Genomic DNA, 24987 nt, shown 5'->3' on the forward strand with positions numbered 1-24987 from the left:
AACTTGGTCTCTAGTTTGCTGTAAACATATGATTTGATTGATTCTTCTTTGTATATCATTTGGTTCAGCTTGGCTTTCTTGAAGAAGTTTCATAACAAGCACTCCTAGTGATGAAGGAAATTTGGCCTCTAATCCATAAATCAACTCATATGGGCTGGTCCCAATTGATCTTTTGGTTGTTAGTCTATCTGCCCATAGGGCATTCACAAGTTTCTTATGCCAGTTCTTTTTGTTCTCTTCTAGCACTTTCTTTATGATGTTTACCAGACTTTTATTTGATGACTCAGCAAGGCCATTTCCTTGGGGATAGTATGCAATAGAATGGCCCAAGGTGATGTGAAATTTATGGCAGAAGTTCACCATCTTCTTGGATCTGAAAGCAGCAGCATTGTCTGTTATTATTTTGTCAGGACAGCCAAATCTAGCCAATATGTTGTTCTCCAAAAACTGAATGATAGTGGAATCATTTGCTTGTCTGCATGGAACAGCTTCAATCCACTTGGTGAAGTAGTCTGTGGCTGTTAAGATCCATCTATGTTGGCCTGAAGATGAGGGATGAATTTCCCCAACGAAATCCAAGCCCCATTGTTGAAAAGGTCTTTCTGTTGCAATAGGCCTCAAGGGAAGTGGCAGCAACTGTCTCTTTCCCTCAAACACTTGACATTTATGACATGAGGTGGTGAATTTCTTGACATCAGAGAACATGGTGGGCCAGTAGTACCCAGCCCTTAGTATTTTATCCACAGTGGACTTCCAGTACAAGTGTCCACCACAGTCACCTGCATGAAATTCCTTTATGATATTGTCAATTTCATTCTCAACTAGGCAGTTTAGCAATATTCCTTCATGGTTTTTCCACAATAAATTTCCATCCATAACACAGAATTTAGAAGCTTTCATTTTTAGGAACCTACATTTAGTTCTGGACAATCCTGGGGGAGCACACAGGTTTTGCAGTACATAACACATATCAGAGTACCAAGGGGATTGTTCAAAGGCTACATTGATCTTTGGAGTCGCCAGCTCCGGTTCACTGTCCAGCTGGTTAATGTCTAAGGCTTGGAAATTTGCTTCTGTCATTAATTTGGCCAAGCCTTGCCCTTTTATTAGTTTTGTAGGTTTTATCTCAATATCAAATTCCAAGATGTTGGCAATCCACTTTCCTCTTCTGCCCTCTAAATTTTCTTGGGTGAGAATGTCTTTGACAATAGGACTTGGCACATATGCTATAACATGGGAATAAAGGATATAAATCCTAAAGTCTTTAATGGCTTTGACTAAAGCATAAGCTTGCTTTTCCATGATTTGATACTTTAAAGGTGCATCTCTAAGAGCTTTGCTAAAGAAAGCAATTGGCTTCTCATTTCCTTGGTCATCTTTTTGCAATAAAACGACAGCAATAGTATGCTGGGAAGCAAAAGAGAAAATGATAAAGTCCCTGTCAAACTGAGGATTGGTCAACACTGGGGTTTGGGTAAGGGCCAATTTTATACCTTCAAAGGCTTGATTGGCTTCAATAGTCCATTTGACTTTTGAATCTTTCTTTAGCATGTTATTTAATAATCTGATTAGTTCTGCTAAGTTTGGGATAAACCTTCTCAAGAAATTGATTTTTCCCAAGAATCCTTGCAACTCTTTGACATTTCTTGGGTGGGGCATTTGTAGGATAGCCTGTATCCTATCTGGGTCAATTCTAATGCCATATTTAGAAATTATGTGGCCCAATAGCTTACCTTCCTCCAAACCAAACAGGGATTTCTTGGGGTTCAAGGAAATTCCATATTTTCTGCATTTTAGGAAGATCTGTCTCAAATGTTTTAAATGTTCCTGGTCTGATTTTGAGAAAGGTGTAAGGTCATCTAAGTAAATGACCAAAAAGTCATGAATCTCCTTGGAAAAAGCAATATCCATTGCTCTTTGAAAAGTTGCCCCTGCATTTTTCAATCCAAAAGGCATCTTTACATATTTGAAAGTTCCCCATGGGGTAGTGAATGCTGTTTTATCTTGATCATCAGGGTGCACTAGGATTTGATTGAAGCCTGAAAATCCATCCAGTAATGAGATCCTTGAGGCCCCTACCACTCTTTGGAGAATGTGGTCCATCTTGGGTAATGGATAGTTGTCTTTGAGGGATACTTGGTTCAGATTTCTCAAATCCACACACAACCTAATTTCACCAGTCTTCTTTCTTGTAGGGACTAAGTTGGAGATCCATTCAGAGAATCTGATTGGTGCTATGATACCAGCCTTGAACATTTTCTGTACCTCTTGTTCCATTGCTGGGAGAAGCATAGGATTGATTCTCCTCAATTTTTGTTTAAAGGGCTTTTGATCAGGTTTGAGAGGGATTGTATGCTGGATAACAGAGGTGTCATAGGACTTTAGGTCCTCATAACTCCATGCAAAGACGTCTTGGAACTCTTTAAAGAGGTCAATGTATTTAGGCTTTTGGTCAGGAGGTAGAGAAGCAGACAATTTAATTATTTTGGGTTTGTCAATTGTACCTATGTTGCATTCTTCAATGGCTGCATTTTTGGTTTTTTGGGGATATCATTTGAATCAAAGATGTCCTCTAGTGGAGTTAGGCCTATTGGTAGAAAATTGTCTTTCAGCTCTATGATTTCAGTTTCAGCATTGGCCACTTCCTCACAATTGGTTGATTGAATTTGCTGAATGTTTTCCTTGTTGAAAATAGTTGGATTCAACATTTGTTTTGCTGTTCTAGGTGACATTGGGTGAGTAATCTGTTGAAACTGTATTTGTGATGGACTTTGTCCATCAAGTATTTGTGATTGACTTGCTGTATCTAGTATTTGTGATTGACTTGCTGTATCAGTGTCAATATTTAATCCTGCAAATTCTTGCTGCAGAGTTAAAAAATGGTTTATTTGCTTGTCATCCTCAAATACTTGCCAATCATTAACATTGTTTGGAATGGAGGGTCTGTGTTTTACCTCAGCTGTAAAACAATGATGAGGCTCAAAAGGCAGCTTGCAGGTACTTGCAAAGGTGGCTAAACTATGAGCATGTAGATTGTGGGTTCTAGGAATTTTAGTGATTTGGAATTCAGAAAAAAAGTTTAGTATCTCAGCAACGGCAGACCTATAAGTCCTTAGTCTTTTGTCATTGGTGACAAAGTTTCCCTTCACTTGTTGAATAACTAGATCTGAATCACCCATGATTGAAACCCTGGCAGCTTGTAAGAACTTTACTAACTTGAGGCCTAGTAAAAGAGCTTCATATTCTGCCATGTTATTAGTACATCTGAAGTTCAATCTATAGGCTCTGCCTTCTGCATGACTATTTTCTTTATTGTGTACCCAAACTCCAGCTCCTACCCCTAACTTGTCGACTGAGCCATCAAATTCAAGGAACCATAGAATATCCTGTTGGGAAGGAGATTTAATGATCTGTTCATGGGCTGGAAATGTGAGTAGAAGTTGTGGTTTTTCCTTTAGCTTGTCTTCTAGGACAGTTTCATCATTTGATTGGGTATGCTTGATATTTAGAACAGAAGCAGTATCTAGTGTTTGATTGACTGATGTTTCATGGGTGGTAATTCTTTCATTTGAGTCTTCCTCCTGTATGAGTATCTTGGTTTCAACCTCACCTTTTGAGGGAGTTGTGTTGTCATTGAAGAGAATGTATGAGTCTATGTCTAAATGGACAACATATATGGGAAAGTTTTGAGGCTTTTCTTCACTGCTGACCATGTATTTAATGAGTGTTTCTCTGTACAGTCTTTTTGGTTGCCCAAAAACAGAGATGGTGGCATATGACATGTCTAATTGTAGGGAACCTTGGAGTTTAGCTCCCCAGGATCTTGATAACAGCATCCCATACTTAGGTGGAATATCAGCAACTACCACATCCATTAGGATTGTCTTGTTTGGGTATTGAACCAGAGACACACATAAATCTTTTATGAGACCTAGACACTTGACTTGGCTGGAGTCAAAGGAAAATAGGTCCTTGTATGGTCTTGTTATGTCTAGATTCAATCTTTCCATGACTGCTTTTGGCATGAGATTGTGAGAGGCACCTGAGTCAAATATTGCATTATGTAATATTTTATCATGAATATGTAAACTGACATAGAAAGGTAATACCCCTGTGACTACCGTTTTTCCATCCACTTCTGGGCCGAACAGTAATTCTGGGGTGTCATCCAGCACATTGACATCATCTTTGTTGCTAGTGAGTTGAAGGGACTTTTTGATCTGTAGTTTATAGATGTCATGCTTGGCTAGTTCTGAAAGAGGGATTGATACTTTTAGTTTGCCAATTTCAGTTTCTAGGTCAAAGGGTTTTTCAGATTGGGTCTTGGGGTTATGGATAACAGTCCTCTCCTTGTTCATTAAATCTTCTTCTTGATTTTTATCTTGACTTTGGGACTTGCCTCTTTTACTCATCTCTTGGGGAGTAACCTTTAAATTAGGTTGAGAAGGTGGAGTGGCCATAGGCTGCTGTTTTAAGGACAGTGGTTCAGTGATCTCTTCAATAATCACTTCTTCTGTAGGTGAATTTATTTTGTCATTAGGCTCTATGACTATGACTCTTTCAAGCTGCTGATTATCCTTTATCTTTTCAGGCTGGTTTACATTCACAGTTCTACTCCTCAGCTTGTATTGTTTATGGACTTCATAAACAGCAGTATCATAGCCTTGTTTGAAATCAAAGGATTCACCTGATTTAGTTTGGAACAGTTTGATTTCATCATCCTCATGATCTTCTTGTGTTAAGAAAACTTGACTTTCACCATCTAGACCCATTAGATTAATCTCAGGATCTTCATTGGGCTCTGTTGATGTGGAAGTTTCTGCATAATTTTCTTGGAAAGGGGGTCTTATGTCTTGGTCAGCACTGGCCTTGCCAACATTTGGGTTTTGAGATCTCCTAAAATTTGGATTCCTAGGAGGGTTGTTTTGTGGTGCTTCCCACGATGATTTTCTTTCAACAGATTCCACTCTATCACCCAATCTTTTCATTCCAGTGAGAATTGCATCTAGCTTTTGATCAAAGGCAGAGGGTTCCTCTTTGAAAGCAGTCCTCGTTTCCAACCTTGCCCTGTTTCTTTTGGCAATTAGGTTGGCTTCCACTGTGACAGCAACCCTTTGGGCCTCTGCAAGGGATTGAGGATCTCTTTCCTTCAACTGATAGGCCATGTCAGGGTCAAAACCATCAGGGAATTTGTACAAGGCTAAATCAGGAGGAGGTCTTAAATTTTGTGGAATCATGTTATATACATTGTTAAATCTTGCACAATACTCCAAAACAGTCTCTTGGGGACCTCTTTTGATAGTGTCATATTCCCCAAGTATGTGCAGAGGATCTTTCTTCTTCTCCCATCTACTAGTAAAGGCTTGATACAGTTCATCAGGAGTTGTGATAGAATTTGCATTCAGGGATCTAAACCAAGTTCTTACATCCCCAGTTAGGCTTTGAACAAACATCCTCATTCTGACACTGTCATCATCTATTTCATAGGTCTCAAAATGGTCTTGCATCCTCTTAGCATGCTGGACAGCTGTCAGAGGGCCGTTGGAGTCAAAGTATGAGATTTTGGTTTGGTAATCTTGGGGTAGAGCTGCAGCATTAGCTGGTATCTGCAAGGGTGCATATTTGTTAGCCATATTTATAGGGTTTAGAGGATTAACAGGGGCAGCTGGGATAATAGGAACAGTGGATACCACAGGGGTGACAAGTAGGGGTGAACCTAGAGTGTTGGTCAAGGGGATATGTGCAGTGGATGAAGCTGTGAGAGGAGGACTCTGAGATGTGGATGGTGAACTAGGGGAATTAGGGGTAGACCGGAAAAGGACCTTGCATGGGGTAGAGATAAGGCTGGGATGATCTGAATCTGAGGTTAAATCAGCAGGCTGCTCCTGCCTTTGCTGCCTCCTAATGTTTCTAGGGATGGTATTTGGATTATCAACAATGATGGGTGGATTAGGGTCAGGGTTTGCCCTAGTATGCCGTGGATTTTTCTTGGGAGCCAGCTTCTAACTGTTTTTTAGGATTTTATAGGAAGTTTTTATATCTGCAAGGACTGGATAAAGATTTTGGAATGGCTATATATATTTCAAAGCTGAGATGAAGATTCACTGAAAGAGCTCTTCCCTAAAGCTGTCAATGTGACAATAAAACAACTTTGAGGCCTCCTGACTGTTTCCAGGCTTGATTTTGAGCTTTGAGAGATGTATAGCAATAGGAAAATCCTAAGAAGTCCCCAGTGGAGTCGCCAATTATGTTAACACCCAGGTTGTTCCCTTTGACTCTAAGGGAATACGGCCAGGGTAACCACTAACCAATCTTTGGATTACAGCTTCTAGCCAAACTGTAATCAGAGAGGGCTCTCTCTTTATGATTTGTCTCTGTTTTGATAGTGTTTTAGGCTAGCTATAAATTCAGGCTTGTTTAAGGTTTTGGTTGGATGGTAATTTCAGTCAAGGTGCTTATGCATTCTCCAAAGTGTTCTAGTCCATTGGGCTATGGAGTCAATGGTCCTTTAGTTATTTTGAGGTGCTGAGTGATTTGCTGTGGTGATGCTGTAGAGCAAGGTTAGTGTCTGAGAAATAACTTTCATAAAGTGATTTCGTGGGTTGTGTCCAGTTTATGCAAGGCAATTAAGAATCTTACAATAAACTTTTGGAGTAAGACAGTGAGAATATTGACCCAGGACATTTAATCCTGAAGATAAACATTTACAGTAGTAAAAATTGAGTACAAGGTGTAGTGAAACAAGTCCTGCACTATTCTTTCTTTTTACTGCTAGCTTAGTATAAGATGAGCATGATTTGATAAACATAAGAAAAACAAGAACAGAGATTAAGGAAAAAACTTGTTATTTAATCAGACAGCACAGGGATTCTGCATCAGCACATGGAGCATCATCCAGACATCAAGTATTTCAGGAAATCATTGAGCTCATCCAGCCCTTTGTATTAGATAATTCAGAAAGTGTATAATACATTTGCCTTATAGAGAAAAATACCAACCCCTTATGAGGTACTCAGGGGAGTTGATTGCTTTTCCTTGTGCAGGTGTCCTCTGGCCGGATTTGAGCTGCATGCAATTGTTTCCACGTTCAGATCTGCACCTTCAAGCTGCTGCTGCTGCATGATCACAAAACCAGAACTTGTTTTCGCCATTACTCTCAAACGGTAAACCAGATTGATCTGAAACTTGGTGAGCATGTTCCTATCATCATTATGCATCTCCCATAGCAAAATCGTGATCAATGGATGCACGGATTTCGAGAAAAATGGAAAATGGATGAAGATTTCAGAGCTCGATTTCTCGGAAACCGTGCATCGGAATCGGCTGAAACTGCTTGGGTAGGTTACCATCACTCATATTCATATCCCCATGAAACATGTTTTGAAATGGATGCACGGTTATGGAGAAAATTCAAAAATGGCTGATGGTGATGGAGGCTGATTTCTTGGAAACCGTGCACCAGAATTGGCTAAAACTGCTCAAGCATGTTGCCATCACCCTTGTACAATTCCCCATAAAACGGTTTGTCGAATGGATGCATGGTTTTCAAGTTATGGCAAAAACAAATTTTGTTCTATGGATTTTTTGCCTCAAGGCTTTTTGCAAATGTTTGCATGGAAGGAAAAACTGAGCTTGGGCTGTGATGCAGGTATGGAGATGATGGAGGAGGAGTTGGAACATTGCATGAGGACTTCTGAACCCTTGAGGAAGCTACCATGTTCGCCAAACCACTTTTTGAAATCCATGTCTAGTTTCCCACAATTTCTACAGGAAGTTCCTGTAGAAGCACAATGAGAAGCACAAGGAGGTGGGAAAAAATGATGGATAAAGGCAAGGGATGGACACACAAGTGCTTGTAGGCCTAATCAACAGATTCCCACCATTAGATTAACTTTTGAAATTGGATTTGGCTCGTCCAAAGGTTCTACAGGATGTTTCCTGTAGAAATACAGAGCTTCCTGTAGAAGGCACAAGAAAAAGTCCTTTGATCTTGATTTGAGTGCTCCTCCTGTCATGAAATGTCCTTCTTGCAACCTGCAATTATCCAATGGAAATTAGTTTCATTTTTCTTTTTCTTTTTCTCTTTTTTTTTTTGAAAAACAACTAGGGCGCCTCGTGGAGGTTTTCACCCTAATTGCCTGCCCTGGGCACCTCCAAGGAAGGTTTTCACCCAGGGATCTTATTCCCTTTTTATTTTCTCTTCTTTCCAACCCATTGACTGCCTCATGGATGTTTTTAATCAATGAGCCAATCTAAGGCGCCTCTGAGGAGGTTTTCACCTTAGATTTTTATTTTCTTCTTATTTTCATTTTTTCTTTTTTTTTTTCTACCCTACCCTACTTGAAAAAAAAATCATTTTCAAGTATAAGAATACTTCCAATGGAGCCATGTGCACATCGAGATTAGAGACAAGATGATGTGAACGCTCGGAATGCATGCTTTGACAACTATCCAAATTTCAGAGACAAAGTGATCTGACTTTGAAAGTACAAAACATAGCTGAGGAGGAGAGTACTGCTGCAACTTAGTGACTGTCTGGAACCATGTCTCAATATAGCTTTGATATCCTTGGTCCTTTTTCTGATCTCGATCATTCTTCATGTCACCTTCTAACATGAATTTCTCATCTTCCTCTTTTTGCTGATCTTTCTCTTGAGTACATGGAGGATTTGATGGTAACCATGAGGGAACTCTCTCGATCTCTGATTCTGATCTCTTCTCTTCATCAAGTGCAGCCCATGGTTCTTTGATCTCCTCTTTGGAATCTTCTTTTTCCTTTGGTCCTTCAATGTTGTCAATATAATCTCCGTTTTGCAACACTCTTCCTGAGCTTTGGTGAATGTCATTGAGCTCAAAAGGAGTCATTTGCACATGTTGTGCCTCCGCTTTGCAATTGGGTTGAGCTACTCCATTGTATGGCTTTGGAAATGGTACAGGTAGTTGAGTGGAGGTGTGAAATTGAGATGGAGATGGATGGCATTGTTGTTGGGTAGGCATTTGGGGTTGCGTTGGTGGAGGAGGAGGCGATGGTTGTGGATGAGCAGGTGGTGGAGGAAAATAAGCGGGATGAGAGTTGTACTGGGGCCTCCATCCCTGATGATGTGCATTCCACTGAGGCTGTGGCTGAGCATAAGACTGAAATGAATGAGCAACTGGTTGGGCATAATATGGATCTGTGAAGGAACAAGGAGGAGGTGTGAACCAGGAAGGATGAGCAGGGGGACCCCAAGAAGGCATGAAAGTGGCTTGGTAGGGGTCATAATAGGTCTCAGGTGTCCCTTGTAGCTCCTGCTGGTAAGATCTAGGTCCATGCGGCCTCCTTTGGTTCATATAATGGAGTGGTTCAGTGGCTCCTTTGGCTCTCTGATATGAAACTTTAAGTCCAGGCAAAGAAGGGCACTGATTTGTAGGATGGTATTCTTCATAGATGAAACACACTTCTAGGGAGTGCATTGGACATTCGTTCCTAGGATGCTTTCTAGTGCACCTAGGAAAAAAGATGACCAAAGCGCTCTTGGCTCCCTCTTGCTTCCTTTGGGTCTGTAAGGTATCCAGTTGCATGGCAAGAAACTGCCTCATATCACTCTTGAATTCTTCCATTTGAGTTGCAAACTCATTCTTGGACAAGGTATTGCTCCCAACATTTCTACTTGTAGCCATTTTCTCCAGAGGAATGTTTTCTTCTTCTTCTCCCCTAGAGGTTCTTTAAATATGCCTTGATGTCCACCCAGGGGTTCTTCTTAGTCACAGCCATCGAAGAAGAGAGAAGGTTGGCTGTGTGAAGCAATGGGGGTGTTGTGCAATCATTTTTCTAACTTATCACTACTCCTACAAGGCATGAAATGAAATCTTTTTGGTTGATTTTTTCTTTTTTCTACTTCTACTTGCAAAACTGAAATAAATTGAACTGCAACTAACTATCTTGCTAAAATGAAAATGCGGAATTGAAATGAAAGCAGGAAAGGACTAATCTATTTTGCTCAAATGAAATTGCAGGAATGAAATGCTAATTTACGCTTGCAGAATTGAAATGCTAATCTACGCTTGCATAAATGAAATTGCGGAATTGAAATGCTAATCTATGAAAGCGGGAAATGCTAATCTACTTTTGCATAAAGGGAATTGCATAATGGAAATGAAATAAACTACTTAGCAGAAGATTGTAGTGGAAAATAGAAGAAAAGCGGCAATCACAAATACTCTGACGCTTCCCCGGCAATGGCGCCAAAAAGATGGTGGGCTCCAGTATTGTAGCAATAATGCTACAACTCCTGGAGCTTCCTTCTCTAATTTTATCAACCCAGTAGTTCGTAACAAACTTGGAAGCGACGGTGCTGTATGCACAAGTACTAGCTCTTGCCGTAGCTGTCACTTGGTCAGCTGGCACAAGTTCGCTAGGGGCTCAAGCCAACTTCTATGAGCTCTTAGAAGAAGCTTTTTAACTGGTGGACGAAAGCTAACTCAAAGGAAGCTAATCTACTTGCGGAAAGAAACTAAAAGCCAAAAAGAAATACAAACCCTAGCAAACCCTAATTCTACCAACTAGTCCTACTGATGCAAAAATGAGAATGAAAACTACGAGAAGAGATGCCATTACTTCTAGGAAGGTAAAATGCATGTGTCTAAGTTATCACTATCTGAAGAAAACATATTTTTGTATTTTTGATTAAGTTATTAGAATTATCATGCATGTGCTTTTAACTGGCTTTTCACTATGTAGGGATGGATCAAGGAGGAGAAATGCTTGGAAAAGGTTGGGATGGTACAGAGAGGGTCTAAGGGGTCCCTAACATCCTTTCAGAGAGTTTCATAAAGTCTGGATGCCATGCAACCGTGTTTATGAACTTCTACAGGAAGTCTGTAGGGGTTTCTACAGGATGTTCTGTAATTCTTCTACAGGATGTTTCGAAATGGGATTTTTTAGGATGGGTGATTGATGGAAGATGCATGGATGGTTATGGAGGTAGGATGGGGGTCTAAAGTGACCCAGGAACTGATGGATGGAGTGGTGAGATGATATGTGGAAGGCTGATTTGGCTTTAAGGTAGTTGAGACAACAATGGAGAAGAAGGTACGGTTACGTGGGCAAGAGGATGGGTATGAAGCGAGAAGCCTAGATATGGGATGAATCAGATGGCTCTGATGAAGCTTGACCATGTGAGTGAGTGATAGAGATGCCCTGCACAATGCACATTCAATTGAATCAATGAATTCTTGCAAACAAACTAAGTCCTAGCTAACTTAACCTAACTGTCAATGAAATGAATAAACAATAGCCTCGTTTGGAAAGAGAACCATGTACATCACGTGAGCAATAACATTCCGAAAGATCTAAATGCATGACAAACTCCTACCAATCGATTCCCAAACATAAAAATCTACTTTAACCAACAAAAGCAACCTAAGTAACAAAGCACGAATTAAATCTAAAGAGCAGATTTTATTTTAAGAATGCAGCGAACACACATAAAGATAAACAAGGGAGGTACTGGGCGCTTGAGATGGGCCCAACCCCAAGATCTAAAGCCTCCCAAGAGAGATTTAGAGCTGGTGCAAAGCTAGATTCATCTTTATTAATCAAGAATGAAGAGTTACATCAAAACTGTCCACAAGGAGAGCTTGAGAATGAGCTGAAAGCAACGCTAATCCATGGCCTACAAATCGAATTACAAAATGACTACAACAAGGCTATGAAATGACTAACTACTAGCTACTATCTACTGGCTAACTAGCTAACATCCACTGGCTACACTGGCTAACCCAAATGAGGCCCTAAGCCCTCTTATTTATACAATTTGAGGACCCAACAGTCCTCCTAAAATTTAGGGACTCGGCTGCCCAAAACTTGGAGTTAACAGCAGTCCTACTTGACTTGCTTGGCTGCCCTTGTGATGATTGATTCGGTGGCCGTTGAACTCTGAGCTAATGGTGGAGAATTCGAGGCAAGGGCCCATAAATTAAGGGGACACCTTCCTACAAATCCTCTAGCTTGTCTTCCCACGAATTTGGCTGCCAAGTGCTCATTAATACCTTCAATTTTGTCTCCAAATTGACCAAAAAGGCTACACAAAGCACCCATTAGACTTGTTGGCATAATGAATAACCAAATTCACTCTATTAAAATAAATATAATAAAAAACATGCAATAAAGTAATGAGAATGGTGGATTAAGTCAAATTGGGAGGTTGAATGAGCCCAAATAATTGTCCATTTTTGGGGCTCATCACCACGTATTCCTTGAGAAGTCATCTATAAATGATACATAGTACACAGACTTACCCAATGATGGAACCTCCACAGGTCCAAACACATCACTATGCACAAGCTCTAATATCTGTTTCGTCCTCTTACCACCAAAGGGGAAACTCACCCGATTTTGCTTCCCATACACACAATTTTCACAGAAATCAAAATCCAGAGAGCTATCATTCATACCTTCTACCATACCTTTACCATGAAGTATTCGAAGGCCCTTATCTCCAATATGTCCAAGCCTTTGATGCCACAACATGGTCTTCTCTCCAGAGACCACTAGATTTTCTACTCCATTTTCAGGAACCATAGAACTATTGCACCCATCAAAAACAGTGCTACCTTGCAGCTTGTACAGAGTTCCAATCCGAACTCCCCGCATTAATATCAGTGCTCCTCGAACCATCTTGCAGGTATCTTTCTCGAACACCGTCTTTACACCCGCATCATCCAACTTGCTTACAGAAATCATATTTCTGGCCAATGCAGGAATATGTAGAACACCTGGAAGTGTTCTAACCCTTCCACCTTGCAACTTCAACTTTACTTTTCCCCGACCAATGATTCTAGCCTTCCTATCATCTCCTAAGAAGACATCACCACCATCGTATTTCTCATACTTGTGGAACCACTCTCTATGGGGAGTGAAGTGAAAGGATGCACCTGAGTCAATCAACTATGCCTCATGATCTACATGTGTACTTGAAGAAGCCAAGTACACATCCCCACCTTCATCTGAGGTGGTTTTCACCTCTGCAGAAGGAGCATCATCAGATCCGTTTCCTTTATCAGGAGCTTTAGATTTACAATCCCTTCTGAAGTGACCTTCCTTTCTGCATTTCCAGCACACCACCTTTGTAGGTTTTCCTGGAGATTTAGATCTCCCTCTAGATTTAGATCTCCCACTCGATGACTTATTTTTGTTTCTATTCTGGGACCGTCCTCGTACAGAAAAAGCATCACCATTCTGGTTGTCCATATTTTTCCGTCTCATCTCCTCCGTCAGCAAGGCTGAGACTATTTCATCAAACTGCAAAGCAGTTGCATTGCTACCTATTGCAATAACCAGACTATCCCACAAATCTGGAAGAGAACACAACAGACTGATGCACTTATCTTCATCTGAAATTTTAATATCAACAGATAATAACTGACTTACCACAGTATTAAACGCATTCAGATGCTCTGTCACCGAGTCTCCATCTTTCATCCTCAGGTTATACAGCTTTTTCCGCAGGAACAATTTATTCACCAGAGACTTAGATTGGTACAAAGTCCCTAACTTGACCCACAAAGCCTTTGTTGTAGCTTCCCCTGATACATTCAACAATACTGAATCTGAAACACACAATCGTATTGTGCTCTTTGCCTTCCGATCCAACTTCTTCCATTCTTCATCAGTCACTCCCGATGGTTTACTACCCGGATCTACCGCAATCCACTGATCTTTATCCACCAACAGATCCTCCATCTTGAGTTTCCACAACTCAAAATTCTGACCATTGAACTTCTCAATATCTATCTTTCCACTTCTCGCCATCTTCTTTCACCTCCAGAATCGATCTTGCAAATCTCCCACTGAACAGGGTCTACCACAGGCCCGAGCGAAACCCCTCAGCAACAAAGGCGTCCCCTTGAAGCCAAAATAGCTCTGATACCAAATGTAGGTTTTAACCCTGTACAGAAATTACCTGCATATGAATTCTTAAACAAAGAAAATAAACAATGCAAGAGCATAACCCATAAAACACATATGCACAGAGATTTTTCCCTGGATCCCAAAACCGGGACTACCAGCTTGATTTTTCATTATTTTCCTTTCAATGTTACAATACATATTTATACATGCCGAAGCATCCAATACCATGGACCGAAAACCATCGCGTCCAAAAAACATGTGCGAAAATCATGCACAAAACCATAGGTGGGTCCGCCCAACCTAACATATAGTCCAAAACCAAAATTTTCCGGGGCGCTGCCCCGGACCCCATAAAGTGGGGTTACGGGTGCCCTTCAAACCCCCTATTAACTACGTGGAAAGAATATATCACAACCCAACATTAATGCACAATGCAAGTTTTTCTTTTCAATTCCCTTAATGTTATGATGAAAAAAAGGAAACTAATGCACATACAATCAATCAATCTTTTCATAAGAATGAAGACTTTACGACAGTTTCGTTTCGAAAGAAATGAAGACTTTTACGACACTTTCTTTTCAACAAAGATGAATTGACTATAATCTAACTTTGACAATGAATTTATAGTGATAAAGAAATAATTTAAGAAACACGAAAAAATCAAAGACAAAGTGGGGCTAGCAAAGGAAACCCAAATTGATTTCAGAGAGACAAGAATCATTGATAATTCAACAAGCAGAAACAAAAGGAAATTTGGCAAAAAAACAACTCAAAGGAGGGATTTTTGTCCTAATTAGCCTCGAATGGAGACAGTGCGCTTCAGAGCACTATCCTCAAGCCAAGGGTTCTCTGCAGCGCTTTGTCTCTAGACCAAGCCTGCGTTGGTGCCAGAGAGGCCATCCTAGGGGCTTACAAGCACAAATTTCACCAAAAAACACTTCAAAACGCCGAAACAAGATCAATGGAAGCAAGTAAGATCTACTAGAGTGTACTAGGATGAAGGTAAACTACACGGAACGATGATCTTTCCCCAGTGGAGTCGCCAATTTTTTATGAGGAATTTGGTACCTACAAATAAATACTAATTCCCTAGGTAGGTAGCTATACCTAGAACAACATATTTAAAGTGCTTATCCTTTCTCTATAAACGATAAATAAGAAAAAGGAATCAAAGGACCTACTTGTTCTTCTCCCTTTCCTTTTGTCTCCTTTGTTTGACTCTTATCACTCCTTCTCAAACTTAACTCGCTCAAAAAGTACCTGCAAGCATAAACAGAAGACACAGAACCAATAAAAGAAAAAGATTTATTGAATACAAGTAAATGGAATCAGATACATTCACACATATAAACATCATATATCAAGATAAGCATATGGAAAAGGGTTTAAATTTCTTTATTAGATAGAAGGAAGAATTACAACCATGAAGTCTGATCCATTTCCACTCTTCCAGCTTGGGTTCCAACCAACATCACATCAATAGCACAACACTCCGACAGCATAATACTACTCACTTACAATCTCAATTCTCACTCCAACAATATCTCCTAACAAATTCTCAAAGTCCAGCCCCTGATCACTTAGATGAGTGCTAAATTTATAGGAAAATGGAGGAGGTTTTTTCATTAATGAGGGTATTGAATGGCCTTCCAAACTTAGAGCTAGTTTCCATGGAGGAAGGGATGAGAGGATAGGAGGTTACTTAACTCATTCCCTATCCAATTTTGAGCTCATAGGAGATGACAAGTGTGGGAATCTTTAGATGGCTCCAAAAGATGAGAATATTCGCAGAACCCTATGTGAATTTCACTCAATCTCGCCTAGCGCGGGTCAAAGTGGGCCTAGGTGCTCTGTAGAGCACCCTGACATGGGCCTACCTACACTGAAGTGCACTTACCCCTGTCCAAGGCTACGCTGGTCCCTCAAGGAGGAAATTCTAGATGGATTGAAGCCAAAGAGCTCTTAGGGAAGGAGGCATTCAAAGAGGTGACTTGTCTATGGCATGTAGCAACTGAATTAGGGTTTGATGAGCCCTAGTGGTACTGATTTGAATGATGGGAGTGATGTGCCCAAATGGATCTGTAACAAACAATTATGGGAAACTTGTCTTTCATAGTGAGTTTGTTGAGCTCCCTACAATCCAAACACATGCGCCATGACCCATCCTTCTTGTGCACCAATACTACTAGAGCAGAGATATAACTTTGACTAGGTTGAATTATACCAGCCTCTAGCATTTCTGCAACCATACATTCAATTTCACTCTTTTGGGAATAGGGATATCTATAAGGCCTGATGTTTGGAGGAACACCTCCTGGAAACAAATGAATAGCATGATCATGATCACGAATAGGTGGGAGGCCTTTGGGAGTCTAAAATACCTTGGAATGATTATCCAAAAAGTTTTGGAGATCTGGAGAAATGGATGATTTCGATGTGGGAACCTCTAGTGAACATAATTGTGCAATTACGCTCCATTGTTATTTCTTTAGAAGCTTTGTTATGCTGTTAGAACTGATTATCTTTCCCGGTTTCCCTTCGATACCCCTTAATTTAACTTCCTTTGCTTCCCAAAAAAATTTCAAGAACATTTCTTGAAAATTAAAAGTTATTGTACCCATAGATTGTAGCCATTGGACTCTTAGTAAAACATCTGCACAACCCATTGGAATGGAGAGCATTGGACTATTCAAGACATATTCTCCCATGGATAGCTTGATATTATGGCACTTTGTAGAGAAATTTATGGTTCCTCCATTTGCAACCATTACTTGACGCTCTGGTGCTGGATATAGGAAGCAATTCAATTCCTTGGCTATCTTACAATGAATAAAATTATGGGTACTACCTGAATCAATGCAATTCCTGCCAATGCATTACAAGATATGGTCGGATTCATTTCTCCAATGAATCAGGTTCCCAAAGGCGAACCTCATGTCTTATATTATATTTTAAAGTCCCTATGAAGACATCAATCCTCTCCTTCTCTGGAATATCATTTACCCTTATATTCAATTTTTGGAATTCCTCAATGTACTCTGCCATTGAACCCTTTTGTTTGAGATTTATCAATTGGCTAAAGAAGGTGTTTCTCTTTGTCTCCTCATAATTTGCTACCATTTCCTCCATGGAAATTGACCATTTGACAAGTGCTTTACGAGAAGAAAGTTCTCTATACCATAAAAAATGATTCAATTCCAAATATAAAGATGCAATACGTACCTTTTGTAACATTTGCACATCATGTAGATCAAAATAGTTCTCCATCTGTAGTATCCAATTTACCAAATCCTTGCCATCAAACTTCCTCATATCATTTTTTCTTGATTTTAGGAGCTCGATATTGAAACGACTGTAACTCTATAATTTCGAATCTCCCATTTCTCAAATTGTGTCTTGTGGTATCTCTCTGAGTCCTCTTTCTAATTCCACCAGTCTGATCGAAATTGGATTCTCCAAGAAAGATTTATGCCAAATCTCCCAAGATGACCTAATTATATACTTTTTCAGTAGAGTGAACTTGTATGAAGTGCCAAGTGTCATTGTTTAGACCTTTGGACCTAAAACTGATATATAGAAAACTACAGGCCGTCATCTTTCCGTAACTTCTTACGAAATTTCAATCTGATACTCAGAGAGAAAGTTATGACGATTTTCCCAAGGTCACCTGTTTGGGATGTAATTTAGGAGCCTGCAAAACCCCTAAATTCCTTAGACCATACCTCCGAAAACATACCGATAAAAGATATGAAATTCGGACCCAAGCTTCCATAATATTCTAGCTCAAATGGTTTTTAATTTCAAAGTCTGAACCTTCGTAGAAAAAACGTTATAGCGAACATGCTATGATGACCTATTTGAGATGGAATTATGGAGCTTGCAAAAACCCTAACTTCCTTAGATCATATCTCCGAAATATAGGAAGACAAGCTTTGAAATTCGGACCCAAGGTTCAGACCGATTGCAACTCAAATGGGTTTTCTTTAGCTTCTGAAACTTCGTAGAGAAAAATTTATTGCGAAAATTCCACGATGTCCTGTTTGGAGCAGCGACACCCAGAATCCAAAGCTCTGATACCAAATGTTATGAAACGAGCTCACAAAAAGATAGAAAAGATAGATCAACACCTTAGAAATAAGCCTCTTCGAGGGAGAAAACCTCCTTTACATTACACAAATGAACAATTCTTGGATGATACAAATGACAAGACGTCCTTTCTATATATAGGAGCCTAAGGGATCATAATATAATCAAAGCCGACATAATATTAATAATGTAAGGGAACAATAATAACAATAGTGGGCTTCTATGGGGCACAATAATAACAATATGGGGACCACATGGGCACAACAATATAATAAGGGTGTTTCACTAATAACAATAAGGGGATAAACTAGAAGGATAAGGACCTAACACGTTGAATGGTTATAACTGTGGCGACATTGGTTAATGTTTTGGTGCACAGTTATGAGTGGTGACTGCTACGTTGTTGTTGTCATTCTAAATTGGTCGTTGACCAATGTTATATGTGTATTAATATACAATATGTGGTATGCGGTTGGTGGGGGTGGCAGCCCACCAACCCACCGGTTTTTTTTAATGTAATATAGCACAGGGCTCGGTTGGAGCTGACCACCGGTCAACCGACCCTTTTATAATATTTTGTTTTGGTTTAATAAAACCCACAATTCAAAATCTATCCATAGATTTTTAAGTGCTATTGGAAAAATTAAGTAGGCAACAAATCCTCCCTTTCCGACCACCGGATTTCATGCGTCGAACCTTTGCCAAATTTATGCCCCTCATAGGCGGACCAATGAAAAACCTTCAAATTTGGAGAAGGAATGAAGGGAAGACGTAAAAGTGTCTCAAATTCCATGATGCCTATATGATTGATGTAATATTACTACATGCAGGGAATATAATGCTCACACCGCCAAGTGAGGAATTGTTTGAAAATGGCATCAACCCATGGTATTCATTCACCCATGTTATTCATTCACCCATGGAATTTACCCATGGTATTGTAAGTGGCATCCACCCATGGTGTTGTAAGTGACATCCACCCATGGTATTCATTCACCCATGGTATTTGCCCATGGTATTGTGACATCCACCCATGGTATTCATTCACCCATGGAATTGACCCATGGTATTGTGACATCAACCCATGGTATTCATTCACCCATGGAATTGACCCATGGTATTGTAACTAAAAAATACTATAAGTAACAAGTCACATTTTGTAAAAGGACAGATTGTTCGCCACAATGTAGCCTTTATAGTTATTATTGGTTTTAATAAAAATTTTCTTTGTGGTTTTATTTACTATGTGTTCTGTCATTTTCTTTCTAGCATTGTAATTATTCAAATCTTGGGGGCCTCCCCCACAAGAACCATTTCATTCTTTTAGATCTTGGGGGCCTCCTCCCAAGATCCGAATCAGTGGTATCAGAGCAGGTTACGATTCCATGGGAATGAGGGTTTCATGCATATTTCAGTTTCAAATTTTTGCAACAATATTCAACAAACTTCAGGCACGCGCTGCGATCTCCACAGAGCGCTTTCTTGGGCTAAGCAGGGAGAATTTTTCTTTTTCTTTTTCTTTTTTCATTTTTTGCGGGAATGTTTTTTTGGGTGGCAAGTTTGTAGATCAGATCTAAAAAATTTGGTACAATATTTACAGAAACAAATAACAGATCTGGATTCCTTGTGAAAAAATACCAAAACTCAAAAAATAAAAATCGGCCAAATCAGAGTCTGGATGAGGGAGATATCACTGATTTAAAATCAAATAGAATTTTTTTCTGACGATAATTGGTGGACGACGACTCTCCTATAATTTTTTTGAAGTTTTTGTGCAGAATTTTAGAAAAAGGATTGTAGATCTAAGCTCCTCTTGAAAATTCACCCAATTTCAGAAAAAAATGGGTTGAATCAGAGTTTGGATGTGGGAGATATTGCTCATTTAAAATCAACTATTTTTTTTTTCAGAACTTTTGTGATAGCAGAAAAAATTGCAGCGCGAATTGGAGATTCTAGGCTGTCGAAATAAGGATTTCCAACACATGGGATGATACAAAATGATCCTTATGTTTCCAAAACATGTTATAATAAATATTCTGAGTTATATTGACCGAGTTATGTCCATTTTAATTTTGGAGCAGCATTCGGAGCAGGTTCCCTTTGGAGACGTGCCCTCCCACCCCGCTTTAGTAGTCACCTGGTTCACATTCATCAATTTCATCATAGCAGCATTCGGTTTGGGTTCTTTGGATACGTGCCCTCCCACCCCAGGCTATGTAGGCACCTGCTACTTCATCAACGACCAACATCACAGTTATGGGTCAACCACACAAAATCATTGTCATCGAAGTCCATTTGCTAGGCCGCACACTGTTAGTATCACAGTTGGTCACAAGCATTACAGGGTATCTCTATCCTCGGATCTTCGTTTGTCATGGTTATGGGTCATCTAAAAACCCAAACTTCATCAAAGTCCATTTGCTAGGCCGCACACTGTAAGTATCACAGTTGGTCACAAGAATTACAGGTTATCTCTATCCTTGGATCTTCGTTCATCATGGTTATGGGTCATCCACAAACCCACACTTCATCGAAGTCCATTTGCTAGGTCACACACTATCAGTATCACAGTTGTTCATAAGCATTACAGGGTATCTCTATCCTTGGATCTTCGGTCATCATGGTTATGGGTTAACCTCATAAAACCCTTCTTTTCAGTGGCTCTTCATATTCAACAAAGGCTTCGCAGGAGGGAACTTCACGCAATGGGGACCATTGCTTCTTAAGGAGGGAGGAATGATCCAAATGGAAAATGGCATCAACCCATGGTATTCATCCACCCATGGAATTTACCCATGGTATTGTAAGTGGCATCCACCCATGGTATTGTAAGTGACATCCATCCATGGTATTCATTCACCCATGGTATTTGCCCATGGTATTATGACATCCACCAATGGTATTCATTCACCCATGGAATTGACCCATGGTATTGTGACATCCACCCATGGTATTCATTCACCCATGGAATTGACCCGTGGTATTGTGACATCCACCCATGGTATTCATTCACCCATGGAATTGACCCATGGTATTGTGACATCCACCCATGGTATTCATTCACCCATGGAATTGACCCATGGTATTGTAACTGAAAAATACTATAAGTAACAAGTCGCATTTTGTAGAAGGACAAATTGTTCGCCACAATGTAGCCTTTATAGTTATTATCAGTTTTAATAAAAAGTTTCTTTGTGGTTTTATTTACTATGTGTTCTGTCATTTTCTTTCTAACATTGTAATTCTTCAGATCTTGGGGGCCTCCCCCCAAGATCTAGATCATTGTTGTAGCAGCTACAACCACCCTCAAAATTTCTTCCTTAGCCTTGTTTTGGAGCCTCCCTACCAACTATCACAACAGCTTGTCTTGCTTCATTAAGTTCACAAGTTTCAGTGTTTTTCTTGCACAAAGGCAGCATGTCGATCACAACTCGATGCATCCCCCTCATAGGCTGATCACTCGAACTTGGCTCAACTGCAGGTTGAGCAGCTCCCATAAGAAATTGCGCAATTATGAAGGGAAACCAACCTTCCCTCCAGAAATTGCGCAATCCTGACTGGCAGCCTACTGGGCTCCATAATTGCGCAATTCTGGTAGTCAACACTCACAGTGAAGATTGTGCAACTTTCACTAGTAGGGCTGCTCAACCCAAAATTTTCACAAATCTAGGCTGCAGTTAGCTGCTCTGCCTAGAAATTGCACAAATCTCCTGGGTAATTATCCCATATCCTAGCCAGAAATGCACAGTTCCTTCAAGCAGTCGAACAACCTCTTACATGTGCAACTGAGTTGTCTGGTTCCCTCTGGGATTGAGAAAAACAAACTTGCATGTATGGGCTACTTCTCCCAAGGCAGCATGCAAAGTCATCCCTTGTTTCATGGATCTATGTTTAGCAGTTGGAGGTTTCATGCAAGGATCATTTCAAAAAACCTCCCACCAAGTGTCACTTTTCCTAGATTTGTGGCATGTGCATCACAACCTTGATGTTATCAAAACTCATCAACCAGACACTGAAGATCTCATTCCTCACATCAACCTTGCAGCTTTGACATCCCACATCACATCTAGGAGTAGTTGGCACATTCAACTCAGCTGTTTTGGGGTAAGCCCGCTTTCCATGCCTTGTGTTGCATTTTTGTCACTTTTTGTGTTTTTGCTTGTGTGAGTATTGTTTGCTTGATTTCTTTGAATGCTTACTGTTGTTTACATGTATACTAGCTTGTCCTAGCACTGTTTCAATTTTCATTGCTATCTCACTGTTGTCACATGCATGAAACTATTTTTCACGAACGGTCGCCGATTCGGCGACTCGCCTCACCCACATCCATGTTGTTCCATTTTCTAAATCTGTCATTCGCTATTTGCATGCATGATCATTTAGTTATGCTTACACTCAGCATCACCATGCATTCACACTCACATTCACTTTCAGTTGCCCATTGGTGACTCTGGGCAGCCTTGGCCCAGACTCTGCCTCACAAATAATCTCACCGAGACAACATTGCACAATCCTGAGAGGGAAGCCTCTATCTTCCCCTCAGGAAATGAAAATTTCTTCCCAATGACTATCCTCCATGACTGTTTTGCGCATTTATGAGGGACAGTGACTGCTGGCCCAGAAAATTGCGCAATGCAGTCACTGAGCCTACAACCATTGTCAGCTGATATTGCGCATTGCGCAATTCCAACAGTTAGTAGCTAGACTGGAATGTGCATTACATAGTTTCAACAGTCATTTAGTCTCCCCGTAGCCCAGATTGTGCCTTTTGTAGTCTTGGCAGTCAGTCTCCTGACCTTCCGGACGAAATTGTGTAACCTTCATGATCAGTCACACATGTATGTTGAAAGTCAGTTCTCAAGTTCATTTTGGTTTTCGACTGAAAGATTGCTTGCCATGAGTGTTTCCATGTCTCTAGGTATTGCAGGTGTTCATCTGCCTCTCAGTAGTGTAGGTACAATGGTTTCCAAGAGGGAAGAGTCGAAGACACCATTCAGAGCACACCTGTAGATGCAGTCGATCAAATGTATATGAGATTGCCTACTCACGAAGATATCAAGTTGTTCCTAGACAAGACAATCAAGTTATCACAACAAGGACCATCATGAACAACAGCTGAAGGCAACATACCGAACACAACAAATGCAATGAACACAGTGAAAGTAGCGAACACAGTGAATGCAACGAACACAGCAAATGCAAGAGGAAGGTTGTTGACAACACAGAGGTGGAACAAAGTTACAAGATCAAGCATATCCACTGATAATGAAAGAAACTTTGGAGACTCAGGCTATGAAGTGACGGCGCAACATGAAGATCGCGCGAAGACAGAGAATGGAAAAAAGAAGGATTTGCATGTGCTGAAGCAACAACTCAAGGAAGAACATGAAGTTGCACAGACAGACAAATGAGTTACAACAGGAACATGAACAACAATAGGCGCAACATGCACTCACGAATGAAACTGTGCCCGTACAAGTTAAAGATCCATCCCAGCAGCTGGCATGGAGCAGGCATGGTGAGCAGTGTTGTTGATCGCATGCAAGGGATTCAACAACATGCATGTCATTGTGCGCACACATGCAATCCAACCCCTTTAGCACACTCACCAAGGTGAAGACAAGAAGCAAGTCCATCTGGAGCTAAACATGTACTTTGGCAAGTTGACGTGCATGACCACCAACACACACTTGAAGATCAACGCGGACACTATGCATCAGTGTTTCCGATTTAGTCGCACCCAAGAAGACCATGTGCATGTTAGCAGATGAGTTGGATGAAGGAGCCGAACCAATGCACCGGTTGCAATAGAGGCAAGAGTTCGATTTAGCAAGATGTTACCATGGGGTGCATGCACTCCATCACGGACGACCAAGCTTGGCATTAGCTCACCACCTTCACCATCACAAGCATGCCAAATAGTTGGTCTCATCACAACGGACCAAGTGTTAGTGATGTCTTGCATAGCTTAGTCAAGCCATGTTGTCTCACATGAGTACATGTGCATTGTAATGTAACGTCATGTCAAGTGTAATTCAAGTGTCAATAGTCAGATGTAACAATCATAGAGTAGGTGAAGAGTCATGAGGGTAGTTAAACTATAACAAAGGGGAATGTCAAGGGTCACCCCACCCTTTGCTATAAATAGGACCTCATAATTCATTGTAAGGGCTTTTGGTCAGCCAAGCTTCTGATAAGACTATCTTGGAAAGAGCTTGGACAGTATTGTAATGCGCCTTAGCTTCTCCACTACATGGAGCTAGTTCATCTCTTTGGGGGAGTAGGCAGATGTGGCTATAACGTTCCACTGTTGGGGCTAGCAGGTTTACATGGATGTATTGTATGATTGGAGTTTACACTTCTTTATATAATAAGAGCCAACACGTTTTCATGCATATGTTGTTATTGTAGTTGGACTGTTCCGGTTGCTATAGCAATGTATGTTGTTTAACTTATGTAGTTGTGTATGAACACTTTTGCATGAAATTATATGAATCTTGTTGCAGATGTGCTGTTGGTTTAACCATCACTTTGGATTGTCGAACTGACCTGCTTTCCAGCTTGTGATGCATCTTCGCTCGTGTGTTCCCTTCCCAGCTGAGTACACTTACAGGTTGCCCAAGGGCACACTCATCTCAACCCACCTGTGTTAGAAACCTCTCATGCACCTTCCTTGACTCACTACAGTAGTCACACCCTTGTTACCTACAAAGTTATCCGACTTGCCTCTGCGTGACATCGCGGTCAAGGAATTACTATATGACCCACTGCTGGGACTCCTACACCAAATGGTCTGAGGTCTAATTGGGACTTCTTACTGTGGATATCCCCTTACATGTTGGAGGGTCCAACACTATCAACAAGAATATAAGAGAAAATAATGAACAAAGAGTGAGTAAAAAAGTAAAATTTACAACAAAAATGAAAAAAAAGAAATGGAATGAAATTGCACTTGCATATATTTCATCGTTAATTCCAATGTGACTAGAAAATTCATTGTATAGATTGAT

This window comes from Pinus tabuliformis, chromosome 1_2 (genome assembly GCF_031772625.1).
Source record: "Pinus tabuliformis cultivar Carrire ecotype Pingquan chromosome 1_2, CPIR1, whole genome shotgun sequence".
NCBI classification, from domain to species: Eukaryota; Viridiplantae; Streptophyta; class Pinopsida; order Pinales; family Pinaceae; genus Pinus; species Pinus tabuliformis.